The sequence below is a fragment of the Mobula hypostoma genome, chromosome 1 (assembly GCF_963921235.1).
Source record: "Mobula hypostoma chromosome 1, sMobHyp1.1, whole genome shotgun sequence".
Lineage (NCBI taxonomy): Eukaryota > Metazoa > Chordata > Chondrichthyes > Myliobatiformes > Myliobatidae > Mobula > Mobula hypostoma.
This window is the reverse complement of record NC_086097.1, coordinates 254793463-254814411: the sequence shown is the minus strand read 5'-3', so window position 1 is coordinate 254814411 and position 20949 is coordinate 254793463. Positions and strand designations below refer to the sequence as shown.

Here is a 20949-nt window from a genome sequence, read left to right as displayed (position 1 = left end):
TTAGAAATGTGTGCAATAAAGGAACAGCAGTTATAATGGGTGACTTCAATCTACATGTAGATTGGGTGAACCAAATTGGTAAGGCTGCTGAGGGAGAGGATTTCTTGGAATGTATGCGGGATGGTTTTTTGAACCAACATGTCGAGGAACCAACTAGAGAGCAGGCTATTCTAGACTGGGTTTTGAGCAATGAGGAAGGGTTAATTAGCAATCTTGTCATGAGAGGCCCCTTGGGTAAGAGTGACCATAATATGGTGGAATTCTTCATTAAGATGGAGAGTGACATAGTTAATCCAGAAACAAAGGTTCTGAACTTAGAGGGGTAACTTTGAAGGTATGAGACGTGAATTAGCTAAGATAGACTGGCAAATGACACTTGAAGGATTGACGGTGGATATGCAATGGCAAGCATTTAAAGATTGCATGGATGAACTACAACAATTGTTCATCCCAGTTTGGCAAAAGAATAAATCAAGGAAGGTAGTGCACCCGTGGCTGACAAGAGAAATTAGGGATAGTATCAATTCCAAAGAAGAAGCATACAAATTAGCCAGAAAAAGTGGCTCACCTGAGGATTGGGAGAAATTCAGAGTTCAGCAGAGGAGGGCAAAGGGCTTAATTAGGAAGGGGAAAAAAGATTGAGAGAAAACTGGCAGGGAACATAAAAACTGACTGTAAAAGCTTCTATAGATATGTAAAAAGGAAAAGACTGGTAAAGACAAATGTAGGTCCCCTACAGACAGAAACAGGTGAATTGATTATGGGGAGCAAGGTCATGGCAGACCAATGGAATAATTACTTTGGTTCTGTCTTCACTAACGAGGACATAAATAATCTTCCAGAAATAGTAGGGGACAGAAGGTCCAGTGAGATGGAGGAACTGAGCGAAATACATGTTAGTAGGGAAGTGGTGTTAGGTAAATTGAAGGGATTAAAGGCAGGTAAATCCCCAGGGCCAGATGGTCTGCATCCCAGAGTGCTTAAGGAAGTAGCCCAAGAAATAGTGGATGCATTAGTGATAACTTTTCAAAACTCGTTAGATTCTGGACTAGTTCCTGAGGATTGGAGGGTGGCTAATGTAACCCCACTTTTTAAAAAAGGAGGGAGAGAGAAACCGGGGAATTATAGACCAGTTAGCCTAACGTCAGTGGTGGGGAAACTGCTGGAGTCAGTCATCAAAGATGTGATAACAGCACATTTGGAAAGCGGTGAAATCATCGGACAAAGTCAGCATGGACTTGTGAAAGGAAAATCATGTCTGACAAATCTCATAGAATTTTTTGAGGATGTAACTAGTGGAGTGGATAGGGGAGAACCAGTGGATGTGGTATATTTGGATCTTCAAAAGGCTTTTGACAAGGTCCCACACAGGAGATTACTGTGCAAACTTAAAAGTACATGGTATTTGGGGTAAGGTATTGATGTGGATAGAGAATTGGTTAGCAGACAGGAAGCAAAGAGTGGGAATAAACGGGACCTTTTCCGAATGGCAGGCAGTGACTAGTGGGGTACCGCAAGGCTCAGTGCTGGGACCCCAGTTGTTTACAATATATATTAATGACTTGGATGAGGGAATTAAGTGCAGCATCTCCAAGTTTGCAGATGACACGAAGCTGGGCGGCAGTGTTAGCTGTGAGGAGGATGCTAAGAGGATGCAGGGTGACTTGGATGGGTTGGGTGAGTGGGCAAATTTATGGCAGATGTAATTTAATGTGGATAAATGTGAAGTTATCCACTTTGGTGGCAAAAATAGGAAAGCAGATTATTATCTGAATGGTAGCCGATTAGGAAAAGGGGAGGTGCAATGAGACCTGGGTGTCATTATACACCAGTCATTGAAAGTGGGCATGCAGGTACAGCAGGCGGTGAAAAAGGCGAATGGTATGCTGGCATTTATAGCAAGAGGATTCGAGTACAGGAGCAGGGAGGTACTACTGCCATTGTACAAGGCCTTGGTGAGACCACACCTGGAGTATTGTGTGCAGTTTTGGTCCCCTAATCTGAGGAAAGACATCCTTGCCATAGAGGGAGTACAAAGAAGGTTCACTAGATTGATTCCTGGGATGGCAGGACGTTCATATGAAGAAAGACTGGATGAACTAGGCTTGTACTCATTGGAATTTAGAAGATTGAGGGGGGATCTGATTGAAACGTATAAAATCCTAAAAGGATTGGACAGGCTAGATACAGGAAGATTGTTCCCGATGTTGGGGAAGTCCAGAACGAGGGGTCATGGTTTGAGGATAAAGGCGAAGCCTTTTAGGACTGAGATTAGGGAAAAACTTCTTCACACAGAGTGGTGAATCTGTGGAATTCTCTGCCACAGGAAACAGTTGAGGCCAGTTCATTGGCTGTGTTTAAGAGGGTGTTAGATATAGCCCTTGTGGCTACGGGGATCAGGGGGTATGGAGGGAAGGCAGGTGCAGGGTTCTGAGTTGGATGATCAGCCATGATCATAATAAATGGTGGTGCAGGCTCGAAGGGCCGAATGGCCTACTCCTGCACCTATTTTCTATGTTTTCTATATTTTCTGTCAGAATGTTCTCCACGGTTCATCAATACAATCAGAATCAGGTTTATTATCACCGGCATGTGACATGAGGTGTGTCAACTTAGCAGCAGCAATACTAAGTTTCCGAGTGTATTTGTTGACATACCAAATCTCTTCAAACTCCTAATGAAGTATAGTCACTGTCTTGCCTTCTTTATAACTGTATCAATATGTTGGGAACAGGTTAGATCCTCAGATCTTGACACCCAGGAACTTCAAACTGCTCACTCCTCTTCTGATCCCTCTGAGGATTGGTATATGTGACGTCATCTTACCCTTCCTGTAGTCCGCAATCAGCTCTTTTGTCTTACTGACGTTGAGTGCCAGGCTGTTGCTGTGGCACCACTCCACTTGTTGGCATATCTCACTCCTTATGCCCTCTAGTCACCACCTGAGATTCTATCAACAATGGTTGTATTGTCACTAAATTTATAGATGGTACTTGAGCTATGCCTAGCCACAGAGTCATGGGTATAGAGAGAGTAGAGCAGTGGGCTAAGCACACACCCCTGAGGTTCGCCAGTGTTGATCATCAGCGAGGAGTATACGTTATTACCAATCCGCACAGATTGCGATCTCCTTGTTAGGAATTCGAGGATGCAATTGCAGAGGGAGGTACAGAGGCCCAGGTTCTGTAAATTCTCAATCACGATTGATACAAGCCTGCATATGTGCTGCTGCATGGACTGTGAAATTGGAGAACTGGATGTAATTCAGTGTTGCAGAGAACTTAAATATGGCTCTCTCCAGAAGGGAGCTCTTGGAACCCAATAGATATTGGAGCAGAATTACTCCAATAATTGATCCAATTCTCCTCCCAGCTCTATTATCCTGCCTTCTCCCCATAACGCTTCATGTGCTAACTAAATGGGGAATCTATCTACCTCTGCCTGTTGCATGGGGTGACTGAGGAGAACCCAAGTGCAGGACACAGGCACGTCGACTGAGTTGGGGATGCTGGAGTAGATGTGAAGGTTGAACAGCAAACCGGAGGAATCTTGACAAGGAGACCGGATTTACAGGGACTATCTTGAAACTGGAGCTGAACTTGGAACTAAACTTAGAACTAACAGTTCTAATCAGAGAAGACAATAGGTGCAGGAGTAGGCCATTTGGTCCTTTGAGCCAGCACCACCATTCGCTGTGATCATGGCTGATCATCCGCTATCAGTATCCAGTTCCTGCCTTATCCCCATAACCTTTGATTTCACTATCTTTACGATCTCTATCCATCTCTTTTTTTGAAAGCATCCAGAGACTTGGCCTCCACAGCCTTCTGGGGCAGAGCATTCCATATATCCACCACTCTCGGGGTGAAAAAGTTTTTCCTCAACTCTGTTCTGAATGGCCTACCCCCAATTCTTAAACTGTGGCCTCTGGTTCTGGACTCACCCATCAGTGGGAATATGTCTCCTGCCTCCAGCGTGTCCAATCCCTTAATAATCTTATGTTTCAATAAGATCCCCTCTCAGCCTTCTAAATTCCCGAGTATACAAGCCCAGTTGCTCCAATCTTTCGACATATGACGGTCCTGCCATCCTGGGAATTAACCTTATGAACCTACGCTGCACTCGTTCAATAGCAAGAATGTCCTTCCTCAAATTTGGAGACCAAAACTGCACACAGTACTCCAGGTGTGGTCTCACCAGGGCCCTGTACAGCTGCAGAAGAACCTCTTTGCTCCTATACTCAATTCCCCTTGTTATGAAGGCCAACATGCCATTAGCTTTCTTCACTGCCTGCTGTACTTGCATGCTTGCTTTCAGTGACTGATGTACAAGAACACCTAGATCTCGTTGTGCTTCCCATTTTCCTAACTTGACTCCATTTAGATAATCTGCCTTCCCGTTTTTACCACCAAAGTGGATAACCTCACATTTATCCACATTAAACTGCATCTGCCATGCATCTGCCCACTCACCCAGCCTGTCCAAGTCACCCTGCATTCTCATAACATCCTCCTCACATTTCACACTGCCACCCAGCTTTGTGTCATTGGCAAATTTGCTAATGTTACTTTTAATTCCCTCATCTAAATCATTAATATATATTGTAAACAGCTGCGGTCCCAGCACTGAACCCTGCAGTACCCCACTGGTCACCGCCTGCCATTCCAAAAGGGACCCATTAATTGCTACTGTTTTCTGTCAGCCAGCCAATTTTCAGTCCATGTCAGTACTCTGCTCCCAATATCATGTGCCCTAATTTTGCCCACTAATCTCCTATGTGGGACTTTATTACAGGCTTTCTGAAAGAGAACGAAGTATCACAGGAGAATAGACCAACAAACTGGCAACCTGTGATGGTGACGCCATCGTACCTATTTCACAGTCTCTGATGAAAACCAGGTGTATTGTAATTAAGTAAACCAGCAGCAATTGGAAATCTAATGACTGAAATTAGGGCATGATCAGGGAGAAAGGAGCATTAAAGGGGAACAGCCAAACAGAACCATGACACTGCCTTTATTATACATAAAAATTTATGTGTCCACAGCTGCATGTGGCATAGAATTCCACAAATTCACCACTCCCTGCCAAAAGAAATTCCTCCTCAACTCTGTTCTAAAATGATGCCCACCTATTCTGAGGCTGTGTCCTCTGGACTTAGACTTTCCCACCATATACGCTCAATCAAGGCCTTTCAACACTCGATAGGTTGAAAGGATTGTCCCTAGCAATCCTTTTGCTCTTAACGCTGTAGATCTTCACCATGTCTGCCAGAACTTCATGACTTCACTAAGCCTTGCTGATTTCTTTCGTAAGTGTTGTCTATAAGGCAGAAAAAGTGAATGGGAAGTTGGATGATTGGGAAGCTTTTAAAATCCAACAAATGGCAACTAAAATGATGTAAAAAGGGAAAAGATGAAATATGAGGGAAAACCATCCAAGCAGGAAACCAGAAGTTTTTTTTTCCCCAGTTGTATAAAGAGTAAAAGAGGTGAGAGTTGATATTGGGCCACTGGAAAATGATGCTGGTGAGGTAGTAATGGGGGCAGTTGAACTTAATAAGTACTTTGCGTCACTCTTCACTGTGGAAGACACTAGCGATGAGACAAAGCTAACCGGCAGCTGATGCGGAAATGAAGCGTGAGCTTTCAGGTGAGGAGTCAGTCATAAATGGTAAAGGAAATTGGCCAGGAAGCGGGGTGAAAGAGGACAGCCGACGAGTTTGCAAAAGAATGAGGAAAACATCACCGAGCCAGGTAGGAGTCGAACCTACAATCTTCTGATCCGTAGTCAGACGCGTTATCCATTGCGCCACTGGCCCCCTTCGCTTATCGGAAACCACTGTCAGTGCTAGACTACTTCAAAACGTACGAACACCGGAAAATTCTTTCTTCCTCGGTGAAAGTCTGCACATTCTGGAAATACGAAGCAACGCACACAAGATGCCGAAGAAACTCAGCAGGCAACACAGCATCTATGCAAAGGAGTAGCAAGTCGACGTTTCGGACCCACCCGGCAGACACGCAGCTGTCACTCAGCTCCAGAAACATTGTCCGCAGGCAGGAGTTCCCAACCTGTTCTATCACATGCACGCTAGTTTGGGAAACAACAGACATCAAAGTTGCTGGTGAACGCAGCAGACCAGGCAGCATCTCTAGGAAGAGGTACAGTCGACACTTCAGGCCGAGACCCTTCGTCAGGACGCTAGTTTGGGACTCCGTGTCGCAAGGGTCCACGCGGAGGACCTTGTTCGTGCCTTTCCTTCGATAGCTCAGCTGGTAGAGCGGAGGACTGTAGAGACAAAAGCTGACATCCTTAGGTCGCTGGTTCGATTCCGGCTCGAAGGACTAGCTCTTTTCTTATGCTAATCATCACTTCCATATCACGGACCTGCTTACCGGCACAACATTGCTCTCACAACTGCCCCGTCACCTAACCAGATGCAAGGCATCAAATCACAGAAGGATCTCGGCCCCAAATCTCGCCTGTCTACTCTTTCCCACAGATGCTGCCTGGCCTGCTGACTTCCTCCAGCATTTTGAGAGTGCGGATTTGCATTTCCAGCATCTGCTGAATATCTCGTGTTTGTCCTACAAGGCGAGCTTATTTCAGGGTAAAATTCCAGAGTGCCAGCTCTTCACACAAGCTGCTCTAGCCCAGCAGTGCAAAGCTCTACACAGAAAATGATGGATACAGTCCAGTCCAGCACTTGAAAAATCCTTCACACTATTGAGCACATCTTCACAGATCACGGACACAAGAGTCTTTCATTAAGGATCCCCACCATTCGAAGCTGTGCTACTCTTTCCTGGCGCAAATGATCAATCCCGTGTCACGGGGCAGCTTGGTGACATAAGACTGCACTCGGGAGTGCTCCGACACGTCACCAGATGGAATACAGATGCACCGTGTCCCTTAACCGGGAGTCAACCTGCGAAGCAGCTTTGAGTGTTCTATGGACTTGGACCCCAAGATCCCTCTGCTCCTCCACACTGCCAAGAGTATTACAAATAAATCTACATTCTGTCATCATATTTGACCTACCAAAATGAACCACCTCACGCTTCTCTGGGTTGAACTCCATCTGCCACTTCTAAGGCCAGTTTTGCATCCTATCAAGGTCCCGTTGTAACCTCTGACAACCCTCCACGCTATCCACAACACACCCAACCTTCGTTTCCTAAATGTTCTCTATAAGGCAGAAAAAGCAAGTGAGTAGTTGAATGATTGGGAAGCTTTTAAAATCCAACAAAAGGCGACAAAAACGATGTAAGAAAGGAAAAGATGAAATATGAGGGAAAACTAGCCAAGAATATAAAGCAGGAAACCAGAAGTTTTTTTTTCCAGTTATATAAAGAGTAAAAGAGGTGAGAGTTAATATTGGACCACTGGAAAATGATGCTGGTCAGGTAGTAATGGGGGACAGAAAAATGGCAGGTGAACTTAATAATTACTTTGAATCAGTTTTCCCTGTGGAAGACACTAGCAGTGTGCCGGAGGTCCGTGAGTGTCAGGGAGCAGGAGTGAATGCCATTGCTGTTACAAAGGCAAAAGTGTTCAGCAGACTCAAAGGCCTTAAGTTGGATAAGTCACCTCGGCCAGATGGACTACATCCCAGAGTCATGAGAGAGGTTGCTAAATGGATAATGGATGCATTGTTCACAATCTTTCAAGAATTTATTGATTCTGGCATGGTCCCAGATTGCGAATGTCACTCCGCTCTTTCAGAAGGGAGGAAGGCAAATGTAAGGAAATTATAAGGTAGTTAGCAGACTCGATGGGATGAAAGGCCAAATTCTGCTCCTATGTGTTAGGACATAAAACTGTGAGACTTAAGAGTAGAATTAGGCCATTCAGCCCTTTGAGACCACTCCACCATTCATCGTGGCTGATCCTGGATCCCATTCAACCCCATACACCTGCCTTCTCACCATATCCCTTGATGCCCTGACCAATAAGGAATCTATCAACTTCTGCTTTGAATATACCTACGCTCTTGGCCTCCGCTGCAGAACATTCCACATATTCATTACTCTTTAGCCAAAAACAATTACTCCTTACTTCTGTTCTGAAAGGTCGTCCCTTGGTTTTCAGGCTGTGCCCTCTGCCCACCAGAAGGATCATCCACTTCACATCCACCCCATTTAGTCCTTTTGATATTAACATAAGACAGAGGAGAAGAATTAGGCCATTCTGCTCATTGAGTCTGCTCTGCCATTCCATCATGGCTAATCCTGGATCCCATTCAACCCCATTCACCATTACAGCTGTTGGGGAGAATTTAAACTAAATTAGCAGGGGGTGGAACCAGAATGAAGAAACTCAGGATGGGATGAACAGTTTAAAAAAAAAGAGATGGCATGCATTCAGACTGTTAGGAAGGGCAGGCAGATGAAAGGACATAATTGCAGCCAGCAGGGTGATTATCAGTGCCGTAGGGAAGCAGAATTGAAAGGGGTAGCAAATAGAGCACACTAAGTGTTATATCTCAAGGCACGAAGGATACAAAATAAGGTGCATTGAGTTTAAGAGCTGAGAGGTAATGTTGCAGGTATATAGGACTCTGGTCAGACCCCATTTGGCGTACTGTGTTCAATTCTGGTCGCCTCACTATAGGGAGGACGTGGAAACCATAGAAAGGGTGTAGAGGAGATCTACAAGGATGTTGCCTAGATTGGGGAGCATGCCTTATGAGAACAGGTTGAGTGAACTCGGCCTTTTCTCCTTGGAGTGACGGAGGATGAGAGGTGACCTGATAGAGGTGTACAAGATAATGAGAGGCATTGATTGTGTGGATAGTCAGAGGCTTTTCCCTGGGGCTGAATTGGTTAGCACAAGAGGTCATTGTTCTAAGTTCCTTGGAAGTAGGTACAGAGGTGATATTAGGGGTAAGTTTTTTACGCAGAGAGTGGTGAGTGCGTGGATGGGCTGCTGGCAGTGGTGGTAGAGGCAGGAACGGTATGTGACCCAGGTGACTTATCCACCTTAAGGCCTTTTAGTCCGCTGAGCACTTTTGCCTTTGTAATACCAATGGCATCCACTCCTGCTCCCTGACACTCATGGACCTCTGGCACACTGCTAGTGTCTTCCACAGTGAAGACTGATGCAAATTACTTATTAAGTTCAACTGCCCCCATTACTACCTGACCAGCATCATTTTCCAGTGGCCCAATATCAACTCTCACCTCTCTTTTACTCTTTATATAACTGGAAAAAAAAACTTCTAGTTTCCTGCTTGACTGGTTTTCCCTCATATTTCATCTTTTCCCTTTTTACATCATTTTAGTTGCCATTTGTTGGATTTTAAAAGCTTCCCAATCATCCAACTTTCCATTCACTTTTTCTGCCTTATAGACAACACTTACGAAAGAAATCAGCAAGGCTTAGTGAAGTCATGAAGTTCTGGCAGACATGGTGAAGATCTACAGCGTTGTTAAGAGCAAAAGGATTGCTAGGGACAATCCTTTCAACCTATCGAGTGTTGAAAGGCCTTGATTGAGCGTATATGGTGGGAAAGTCTAAGTCCAGAGGACACAGCCTCAGAATAGGTGGGCATCATTTTAGAACAGAGTTGAGGAGGAATTTCTTTTGGCAGGGAGTGGTGAATTTGTGGAATTCTATGCCACATGCAGCTGTGGACACATAAATTTTTATGTATAATAAAGGCAGTGTCATGGTTCTGTTTGGCTGTTCCCCTTTAATGCTCCTTTCTCCCTGATCATGCCCTAATTTCAGTCATTAGATTTCCAATAGCTGCTGGTTTACTTAATTACAATACACCTGGTTTTCACCAGAGACTGTGAAATAAGTACGATAGCATCACCATCACAGGTTGCCAGTTTGTTGGTCTATTCTCCTGTGATACTTCGTTCTCTTGTCTGATTAGAACTGTTAGTTCTAAGTTTAGTTCCAAGTTCAGCTCCAGTTTTAAGATAGTCCCTGTAAATCTGGTCTCCTTGTCAAGATTCCTCCGGTTTGCTGTTCAACCTTCACATCTACTCCGGCATCCCCAACTCAGTCGACGTGCCTGTGTCCTGCACTTGGGTTCTCCTCAGTCACCCCATGCAACAGGCAGAGGTAGATAGATTCTCTATTTAGTCAGCACATGAAGCGTTATGGGGAGAAGGCAGGATATCAGAGCTGGGAGGAGAATTGGATCAGTTATTGGAGTAATTCTGCTCCAATATCTATTGGGAACACTACCTCTGTTCCAAGAGCTCCCTTCTGGAAAGAGCCATATTTAAGTTCTCTGCAACACTGAATTACATCCAGCTCTCCAATTTCACAGTCCATGCAGCAGCACATATGCAGGCTTGTATCAATCGTGATTGAGAATTTACAGAACCTGGGCCTCTGTACCTCCTGCTGCAATTAGATCCTTGAATTCCAAACCAGGAGATGCAATCTGTGCAGAGTGGTGATAACATCTCCTCCTCGCTGATGATCAACACTGGCAGACCTCAGGGGTGTGTGCTTAGCCCATTGCTCTACTCTCTCTATACCCATTAGTGTGTGGCTAGGCATAGCTGAAAAACCATCTATAAATTTGCTGACGATACAACCATTGTTGAAGGAATCTGAGATGGAGACAAGAGGGCATACAGCAGTGAGATATGCCAACTAGTGGAGTGGTGCTGCAGCAACAACCTGACACTCAACGTCAGTAATACGAAAGAGCTGATTGCGGACTTCAGGATGGGTAAGACATAAGAACACATACCAATCCTCATGGGGGATCAGAAGTGGAGAGAGTCAACAGTTTGAAGATCCTGGGTGTCAAGATCTCTGAGGACCTAACCTGGTCCCAACATATCGAGACCATAAGACAAAGGAGCAGAAGTCGGCCATTCGGCCTGTCGAGTCTGCTCCGCCATTTTATCATGAGCTGATCCATTCTCCCATTTAGTCCCACTCCCCCGCCTTCTCACCATAACCTTTGATGCCCTGGTTACTTAGATACCTATCAATCTCTGCCTTAAGTACACCCAATGACTTGGCCTCCACTGCTGCCTGTGGCAACAAATTCCATAGATTCACCACCCTCTGGCTAAAAAAATTTCTTCACATTTCTGTTCTGAATGGGTGCCCTTCAATCCTTAAGTCATGCCCTCTCGTACTAGACTCCCCCATCATGGGCAACAACTTTGCCACATCCATTCTGTCCATGCCTTTCAACATTTGAAATGTTTCTAGTAGGTCTCCTCTCATTCTTCCAAACTCTAAGGAATACAGTCCAAGAGCGGACAAACGTTCCTCATATGTTAAACCTCTCATTCCCGGAATCATTCTAGTGAACCTTCTCTGTACCCTCTCCAATGTCAGCACATCCTTTCTTAAATAAGGAGACCAAAACTGCCCACAGCACTCCAAGTGAGGTCTCACCAGCGCCTTGTAGAGCCTCAACATCACACCCCTGCTCCTATACTCTATTTCTCTAGAAATGAATGCCAACATTGCATTCGCCTTCTTCACTACTGACTCAACCTGGAGGTTAACTTTAAGGGTATCCTGTACGAGGACTCCCAAGTCCCGTTGCATCTCAGAACTTTGAATTCTCTCCCCATTTAAATAACAGTCTGCCCATTTATTTCTTCTGCCAAAGTGCATAACCATACAATGTTGGAAAGTGTATTTCATTTGCCACTTTGCCCATTCTTCCAATGTATCCAAGCCTCTCTGCAGACTCTCCGTTTCCTCAGCACTACTGGCCCCTCCACCTATCTTCGTATCATCAGCAAACTTAGCCACACAGCCATCTATTCCATAATCCAAAGCATTGATGTACAATGTAAAAAGAAGCGGCCCCAACACGGACCCCTGTGGTACACCACTGGTAACCGGCAGCCAGCCAGAATAGGATCCCTCTATTCCCACTCTCTGTTTTCTGCCACTCAGCCAACGCTCTGTCCACGTATGTAACTTTCCTGTAATTCCATGGGCTCTTATCTTGTTAAATAGCCTCATGTCTGGCACCTTGTCAAAGGCCTTCTGAAAATCCAAATATACAACATCCACTGCATCTCCCTTGTCTAGCCTACTGGTAATTTCCTCAAAAAATTGTAATAGGTTTGTCAGGCAGGATTTTCCTTCAAGGAATCCATGCTGAGTTCTGCCGATCTTGTCATATGCCTCCAGGTACTCTGTAACCTTATCCTTGATACAGTTATAAAGAAGGCAAGACAGCGACTATACTATATTAGGAATTTGAAGAGATTTGGTATGTCAACAAATACACTCAAAAACTTAGTATTGCTGCTGCTAAATTGACACACTTCACGTCACATACCGGTGATAATAAACCTGATTCTGATTGTATTGATGAACCATGGAGAACATTCAGACAGGCTGCATCACTGTCTGGTATTGGCGGAGGCAGGGTGCTGGCTGGCTACTGCACAAGACTGGAAGAAGCTGCAGAGGGTTGTAAATCTAGTCAGCTCCATCTTGGGTACTAGTCTACAAATTACTCAGGACATTGTCAGGGAGTGGTGCCTCAGAAAGGCATCGTCCATTATTAAGGACCTCCAGCACCCAGGGCATGCCCTTTTCTCACTGTTACCATCAGGAAGGAGGTACAGAAGCCTGAAGGCACACACTCAGTGATTCAGGAACAGCTTCATCCCCTCTGACAGCCGATTCCTAAATGGACATTGGACATTAAACCCGTGATCACTACCTCGCTTTTTGGATATATATTACAGTATTTCTGGGTTTTTTCACGATTCAATATACATATACAGTAAATGATTTACATATTTGCTATTATGATTTTTTTCTTCTCTATTTTGTATTGCATTGAACTGCTGCAACTATATATAACAATTACAGCATGGAAACAGGCCATCTCGGCCCTTCTAGTCCGTGCTGAACTCCTACTCTCACCTAGTCCCACCGACCTGCACTCAGCCCATAACCCTCCATTTCGTTCCTGTCCATATATCTATCTAACTTAACTTTAAACGACAACATCGAATCTGCCTCAACCACTTCTGCTGGAAGCTCGTTCCACACAGCTACCACTCTCTGAGTAAAGAAGTTCCCCCTCATGTTACCCCTAAACTTTTGCCCTTTATTAACTCTCAGCTAAGTTAACATATTTCACGACACCTGCCGGTGATAACAAGCCTGACGCTGATTCAGACATAGATGAACAGAACATACTGAGCGACACAAATCGGAGGAGACCTGGTACAATGCCGGTCTGTATCTGCGTTCTGATACTTCAGATACTGGCACCACCTGCTGGTGTGGATTTGCAAACGCTGAACCGGGAGTGACCGCAAAAGGTTGCCCAATCAGAATTGAAGAAAGTAATGTCCGTGCCTTTGTGGTAATCTCTTTTGTTGAACACTTGCTATGAAGCAGAATCGCATCATCTTGTTGCGTGGAGTCCAATCAACTCTGAGAGTGGAGAGACTGCGGGAGCGGCCTGTGTGAAGACTGAGTGCTCTGGAATGCTGGGCCGAGACAAGCTCGCGATGGGAATTGTGTGATTTGGTGCATCTGTATTCCACCTGGTGACGTGTCGGAGCAGTCCCGAGTGCAGTCTTATGTCACCAAGCTGCCCCGTGACACGGGATTGATCATTTGCGCCAGGAAAGAGTAGCACAGCTTCGAATGGTGGGGATCCTTAATGAAAGACTCTTGTGACCGTGATCTGTGAAGATGTGCTCAATGGTGTGAAGGATTTTTCAAGTGCTGGACTGGACTGTATCCATCATTTTCTGTGTAGAGCTTTGCACTGCTGGGCTAGAGCAGCTTGTGTGAAGAGCTGGCACTCTGGAATTTTACCCTGAAATAAGCTCGCCTTGTAGGACAAACACGAGATATTCAGCAGATGCTGGAAATGCAAATCCGCACGCTCAAAATGCTGGAGGAAGTCAGCAGGCCAGGCAGCATCTGTGGGAAAGAGTAGACAGGCGAGATTTGGGGCCGAGACCCCTCTGATTTGATGCCTTGCATCTGGTTAGGTGACAGGGCAGTTGTGAGAGCAGTGTTGTGCCAGTAAGTAGGTCCGTGATATGGAAGCGATGGTCAGCATAAGAGAAGAGCTAGTCCTTCGAGCCGGAATCGAACCAGCGACCTAAGGATGTCAGCTTTTGTCTCTACAGTCCTCCGCTCTACCAGCTGAGCTATCGAAGGAAAGGCACGAACAAGGTCCTCCGCGTGGACCCTTGCGACACGTAGTCACAAACTAGTGAGACTCACAACACGCTGGAGGAACTCAGCAGGTCGGGCAGCATCCGTGGAAACGATCAGTCAACATATCGAAGGAAAGGCACGAACAGGGTGCTCCGCGTGGACCCCTGTGACACGGAGTCCCAGACTAGTGTCCATGTGATAAAACAGGTTGGGAACTCCTGCCTGCGGACAATGTTTCTGGAGCTGAGTGACGGCTGCGTGTCTGCCGGGTGGGTCCGAAACGTCGACTTGCTACTCCTTTGCATAGATGCTGTGTTGCCTGCTGAGTTTCTGCAGCATCTTGTGTGCGTTGCTTCGTATTTCCAGAATGTGCAGACTTTCACCGAGGAAGAAAGAATTTTCCGGTGTTCGTACGTTTTGAAGTAGTCTAGCACTGACAGTGGTTTCCGATAAGCGAAGGGGGCCAGTGGCGCAATGGATAACGCGTCTGACTACGGATCAGAAGATTGTAGGTTCGACTCCTACCTGGCTCGGTGATGTTTTCCTCATTCTTTTGCAAACTCATCAGCTGTCCTCTTTCACCCCGCTTCTTGGCCAATTTCCTTCTTACCATTTATGACTGACTCCTCACCTGAAAGCTCACGCTTCATTTCCGCATCAGCTGCCAGTTATCTTTGTCTCATCGCTTCTCGGGCCTTTTGTCCTATCTAACGTGCCCTCTTCGCTGTTGCAAGGGGGAGCTGTCGCGACGGCGCCGAGCTGCGGTCTCCGCCAAGTTTAATTGTCATTCAACCATACAGTTCAGCATTCAACACCATAGTCCCATAGAGGCTCAGCAAGAAGCTCAGAGACCTCGGCCTTGACCCTGCCTTGCGCATCTGGATCCGAGACTTCCTGTCAGACCGCCAGCACGTTGTAAGAGTGGGTTCCCTCACCCCCAGCCCTCTGACGCTCAATACAGGAGCGCCTCCGGGCTGCGTACTCCCTGTATACCCACGACTGTGTTGCCACCCAGAGCTTTAATCTGCTAACTAATCTGGGGGTACATGTCCACAGATCCCTGAAAGTTGCCTCACAGGTGGATGGGGTAGTTAAGAAAGTTTATGGGTGTTAGCTTTCATAAATCGAGGGATAGAGTTTAAGAGTCGCGATGTAATGATGCAGCTCTATAAAACTCTGGTTAGGCCACACTTGGAGTACTGTGTCCAGTTCTGGTCACCTCACTATAGGAAGGATGTGGAAGCATTGGAAAGGGTACAGAGGAGATTTACCAGGATGCTGCCTGGTTTAGAGAGTATGCATTATGATCAGAGATTAAGGGAGCTAGGGTTTTACTCTTTGGAGAGAAGGAGGATGAGAGGAGACCTGATGGAGGTGTACAAGATAATAAGAGGAATAGATTGAGTGGATAGCCAGCGCCTCTTCCCCAGAGCACCACTGCTCAATACAAGAGGACATGGCTTTAAGGTAAGGGGTGGGAAGTTCAAGGGGGATATTAGAGGAAGGTTTTTTACTCAGAGAGTGGTTGGTGCGTGGAATGCACTGCCTGAGTCAGTGGTGGATGCAGATACACTAGTGAAGTTTAAGAGACTACTAGACAGGTATATGGAGGAATTTAAGGTGGGGGCTTATATGGGAGGCAGGGTTTGAGGGTCGGCACAACATTGTGGGCCGAAGGGCCTGTACTGTGCTGTACTATTCTATGTTCTAAATTTGCCAACTACACTGCATTGATTGGCCTACAGGGAAGAAGTCATCTCTCTGACACAGTGGTTTCAAGAAAACAACCTCTCCCTCAATGTCGCGAAAACAAAAGAGCTGGTTGTGGATTACAGGAGGAATGGAGACGGGCTAACCCCTATTGACATCAATGGATCTGGGGTTGAGAGGGTAAACAGCTTCAAGTTCCTCGGCATCCACATCACCAAGGACCTCACATGGTCTGTACCCACCAGCTGTGTGGTGAAAAAGGCACAACAGCGCCTTGTTCACCTCAGACGGTTGAGTAAGTTTGGTATGGGCCCCCAAATTCTAAGAACTTTCTACAGGGCAGAATTTAGACCATCCTGACTGGCTGCATCACAGCCTGGTATGGGAACTGTACCTTCCTTAGTCGCAGGACTCTACAGAGAGTGGTGCAGACAGCCCAGTGCATCTGTAGTTGTGAACTTCCCATGATTCATGACATTTACAAGGACAGGTGTGTAAAAAGGGCCCGAAGGATTATTGGGGACCCGAGTCATCCCAACCACAAACTGTTCCAGCTGCTGCCATCCAGGAAACGGTACCGCAGCATAAAAGCCAGGACCAACAGGCTCCGGGACAGCTTCTTCCACCAGGCCATCAGACTGATTAATTCATGCTGATTTGAGTGTATTCTGTGTTACATTGACTGTTTGATTTATTATAAATTATTATAAATTACTATGGTTGCTCATTGCACATTTAGACAGAGATGTAACGTAAAGATTTTTACTCCATGTATGTGAAGGATGTAAGAAATAAAGCCAATTCAATTCAATAATGGCAAAATGAATCAGTGTCCCTCCAGGGCTAATGTACAAACCACAGAACCAACAGTAGCACGAGGCACATATAGCCTATTTCAGTACGATAGCAGGAAACATGCAGTCACAATACTGTAATAAAAGCCAAGTCCCTCAGTGTCAGCAATCTTGGCTCAGGTTTAGTTTTATTTTAAATAGAGTATGTGGACAGATAGGAGGTTAATGTTCAGTTTCCTGCTTATTGACAGTGTTGTGGTCCAAAGACCTGAGTCGGACGAGTCACGAGATTCTGCATGGAGTTCAGAGAATTAGGGGCAAAATTAAAGGACAGGACCTTCAGAGTTGTGATCTCAGGATTGCTGCCCCTGCCACATCCTGGTGAGGCCAGATCTAGGAAGATGATACAGTTTAACACGTGGTTAAGGAGTTGGTGTATGCAGGAGGACAGAAGATTTTCGGATCATTGGGCGCTCTTCCAGGGAAAATGGGACCTATATGGATGGGACAGTTTGCAACTGAACTGGAGGAGAACTAATATCCTAGTGGGAAGGTTTGTTAATGCTGCAGGGTGGGGTTTAAACTAGAGTTGCAGGGGGATGGGAACCAGAGTGCCAGGACATCTAGTGGAGAGGTACCTTCCACATTTTGCCTGGGTATCCCATACTGTAAAAGGACGAGATGGGAGAGTGTTTGTCAGATGTGTTCAAGAACGCTTCCTTCATCAGAACATAGAAATCCCAACCAGAGAGCACCTGTGTCACAACCACGGATCCGGCAGCGCAGTAAATACGGCAATTGCGCTTGTGAATTTGCATGTGTCAGGTAATTACTATTTAATCGTGATGGTATTTAACTCCATTCTTGTCGTCGTAGACTGCGATAGAGCATAGCAAAGCCTCCCTGTTGTTTTGCATTCGGCCTTCCCTGAGATATTGGACTTTCAAGATCAACTGGCTCTGAAGTCCAGCGGTATTCGCTTAACATTTAGATGTTTTTTTCAGCCGCAGCGTCGGCTTTGTTTTTCTTTTGAGAGTTTTCGTTAACGGCCCCGTTTGGCCTAGCGTTTATTCTCTTATTTTTCCTTTTCCGTATTGAAGTCTGTGAACTATCGATCTGCTTCAGTCTCTCTCACTCCGCACTTGGGCCGTATCCGAACCGTAATGACAATGTGAAACTGGATCTGCTCTGAGGGACTGAGACAGGGCAGGTGACAGAGGTTCTTGTAGGAGAACACTTTGCCTGCAGTGACCACAAAGCCATTAGCTTCAAATTAAATGTGGACAAGGATAGGTCTGGTCTGCAAGTTGAGATTCTAAATTGGAGAAAGGCCAGTTTTGATGGCATCAGAAATGATTGGTCAATTGTGGATTGGGACAAGCTGTTTTCCGGCAAATCTGTACATGGAAAGTGGGAGGCATTCAAAAATGAAAATTTGACAGTACTAATCTTGTCTGTGTCTGTCAGAATGAAAGATAGAGATAACAAGTGTAGGGAACCTTGGTTTTCAATAGATATTGAGGCTCTGGTTAAGAGAAACATAAGGAGGAGCAGAGCAGGTATAGGCAGGTAGAAGAAATGAGGTGATTATGGAATACAAGGAAATGCAAGAGGCACAAGAAATAAATCAGGAAGGCTAAAAGAAGGCATGAAGTTGCTCTAGCAGACAGGGTGAAGGAGAATCCTAAGGGATTCTACAGATATGTTAAGAGCAAAAGGATTACAAGTGACAAAATTGGTCCTCTGGAAGTGCAGAATGGTAAATTGTGTGGCGCCAAAACAGATGGGGGAGATCTCAAATGCATTCTTTACCCCTGTGTTTATTCAGGAGATGGATACAGAGTCTATAGAAGTGAGGCAAACTGGCATCAACTTCATCAACCCTGTACAGCTTAGAGGGGAGGGTGTTTTCCACCCTGAGGCAAATGAGGGTGGATAAGTGTCCAGCACCTGAAGGAGGCAAGTGTCAAAACTGCCTGGGCCCTAGAAGAGATATTTAAAACACCCTGGCGACCAGAGTAATGGCAGAGGATTGGAGGACAGCCAATGTTGTTCCTCTTTTTTTTAAAAAAGGCAATAAACAGAAACGAGGAAGTTGTAGGCCAGTCAGTCTTACATCAGTTGTGGAAAAGATATCGTAATGTATTGTAAGGGCGCCAACATGTAAGTATTTGGATAAACATGGAATGATTAATGATGGTCACCATGGTTTTGTGGCTGGTAGTTCATGTCTAACTATTCCTGTGGAGTTCTTTTTAATTCAAATTTTTATTATTATTACTTATTCTTATTTTACAAAGTAGCACAGCATATCACAGAGCAGATACAGTACAGCATATTTACACAGCCATCCCACGACAGGAAAGCAAACAAAATTTAGAGACAGAAAGAAGTTCGAGTTTAAGTTTAAATTAACATACAACCAAAATTGATCCCACGCGTCTTGCACTTTTCCCTCACCGTTAATTCTTCCCAACATGTGTTCATATGATGAAATCTTAATCATTTCCTCAGTCCATTCCTTCACAGTGAGACAACTGGGTTTTTTCCAGTTTTCCAATATAATTCTTGCAACTGTGATGAGACCCACCTTTAAAATAGTGAACTTGTCATTGTTTACATGAGGTATCATTGTCCTATCAACCAGGAGACAAAGCCGTGGGCACAAGGGCAGTGTGGAACCTGACCAACTCCCCAACAGATCAAGAACTTTACACCAAATGGACAAACCATTTTTTGATGAAGTGTGAGGTGGTTCATTTTGGTAGGTCAAATATGAAGGCAGAATATAGTATTAATGATAAGACTCTTGGCAGTGCGGAGGATCAGAGGGAACTTGGGGTCCGAGTTCATACGACGCTCAAAGCAGCTGTGCAGGTTGACTCTGTGGTTAAGAAGACGTATGGTGTATTGGCCTTCATCAATCGTGGAATTGAATTCAGGAGCCGAGAGGTAATGTTGCAGCTCTATAGGACCCTGGTCAGACCCCAGTTGGAGTACTGTGCTCAGTTCTGGTCTCCTCACTCCAGGAAGGACGTGGAAACCATAGAAAGGGTGCAGAGGAGATTTACAAGGATGCTGCATGGATTGGGGTGCATGCCTTATGAAAACAGGTTGAGTGAACTCGGCCTTTTCACCTCGGAGCGACAGAGTATGAGAGGTGACCAGACAGAGGTGAATAAGATGATGAGAGGCATTGATCATGTGGATAGTCAGAGGCTTTTTCCCAGGGCTGAAATGGCTGCCACAAGAGGGCACAGGTTTAGGGTGCTTGGGAGTAGGTACAGAGGAAATGTCAGGGGTAAGTTTTTTACTCAGAGAGTAGTGAGTGCGTGGAATGGGCTGGAGGCGGATACAATAGGGTCTTTAAAGAAACTTTTGGACAGGTACATGGAGCTTAGAAAAATAGAGGGCTATGGGTAACCCTAGTAATTTCTAAGGTAAGGACATGTTCGGCACAACTTTGTGGGCCGAAGGGCCTGTATTGTGCTGTTGGTTTTCTATGTTTCTATGTTACCAGGAAAGTGGGTGAAGGCAAGGCAGTGGATGTTGTCTACATGGACTCTAGTAAGGAATTTGACCTTTCAGCACCCAGGGCATGCCCTTTCACTGTTACCATCAGGTAGGAGATACAGAAGCCTGAAGGCACACATTCAGCGATTCAGGAACAGCTTCTTCCCCTCTGCCATCCAATTCCTAAATGGACATTGAATCTTTGGACACTACCTCACTTTTTAAATATATACAGTATTTCTGTTTTTGCACAGTTCTTTATAGTCTATTCAATATTCATATACCGTTACTTGTTTGTTATAATTATTGTATTTATTCTATTTATTATTATTATTATTTTCTCTCTCTGATAGATTATGCATTGCATTGAACTGCTGCTGTGAAATTAAATTTCACATCACACGCCAGTGATAATAAACCTGATTCTGATTCTGAGATCCTGCATGGGAGGCTGGTTGAGAACATTAGAACCATAGAAACCATAGAAACTACAGCACAGAAACAGGCCCTTTGGCCCTTCTTGGCTGTGCTGAACCACTCTCTGCCTAGTCCCACTGACCTGCACACGGACCATATCCCTCCATACACCTCCCATCCATGTATCTGTCCAATTTATTCTGAAATGTTAAAAAAGAACCCGCATTTACCACCTCGTCTGGCAGCTCATTGCATACTCCCACCACTCTCTGTGTGAAGAAGCCCCCCCTAATGTTCCCTTTAAACTTTTCCCCCCTCACCCTTAACCCATGTCCTCTGGTTTTTTTCTCCCCTTGCCTCAGTGGAAAAAGCC

General features: G+C 45.3%; 4 non-coding genes across 4 annotated transcripts; 2 read left to right on the top strand and 2 right to left on the bottom strand.

The window, feature by feature from the left end:
* Nucleotides 1-5748: 5748 nt before the first annotated feature.
* trnar-acg (transfer RNA arginine (anticodon ACG)) lies at nucleotides 5749-5821 on the bottom strand. Its single transcript has one exon. It is a non-coding gene; the product is annotated as a tRNA-Arg (tRNA).
* A 439-nt stretch (nucleotides 5822-6260) lies between these two features.
* On the top strand, nucleotides 6261-6347 carry trnay-gua (transfer RNA tyrosine (anticodon GUA)). Its single transcript is given in 2 exon segments — nucleotides 6261-6297; nucleotides 6312-6347. It is a non-coding gene; the product is annotated as a tRNA-Tyr (tRNA).
* A 7708-nt stretch (nucleotides 6348-14055) lies between these two features.
* Nucleotides 14056-14142, bottom strand: trnay-gua (transfer RNA tyrosine (anticodon GUA)). The gene is given in 2 exon segments: nucleotides 14056-14091; nucleotides 14106-14142. It is a non-coding gene; the product is annotated as a tRNA-Tyr (tRNA).
* A 460-nt stretch (nucleotides 14143-14602) lies between these two features.
* trnar-acg (transfer RNA arginine (anticodon ACG)) lies at nucleotides 14603-14675 on the top strand. Its single transcript has one exon. It is a non-coding gene; the product is annotated as a tRNA-Arg (tRNA).
* Nucleotides 14676-20949: the final 6274 nt, after the last annotated feature.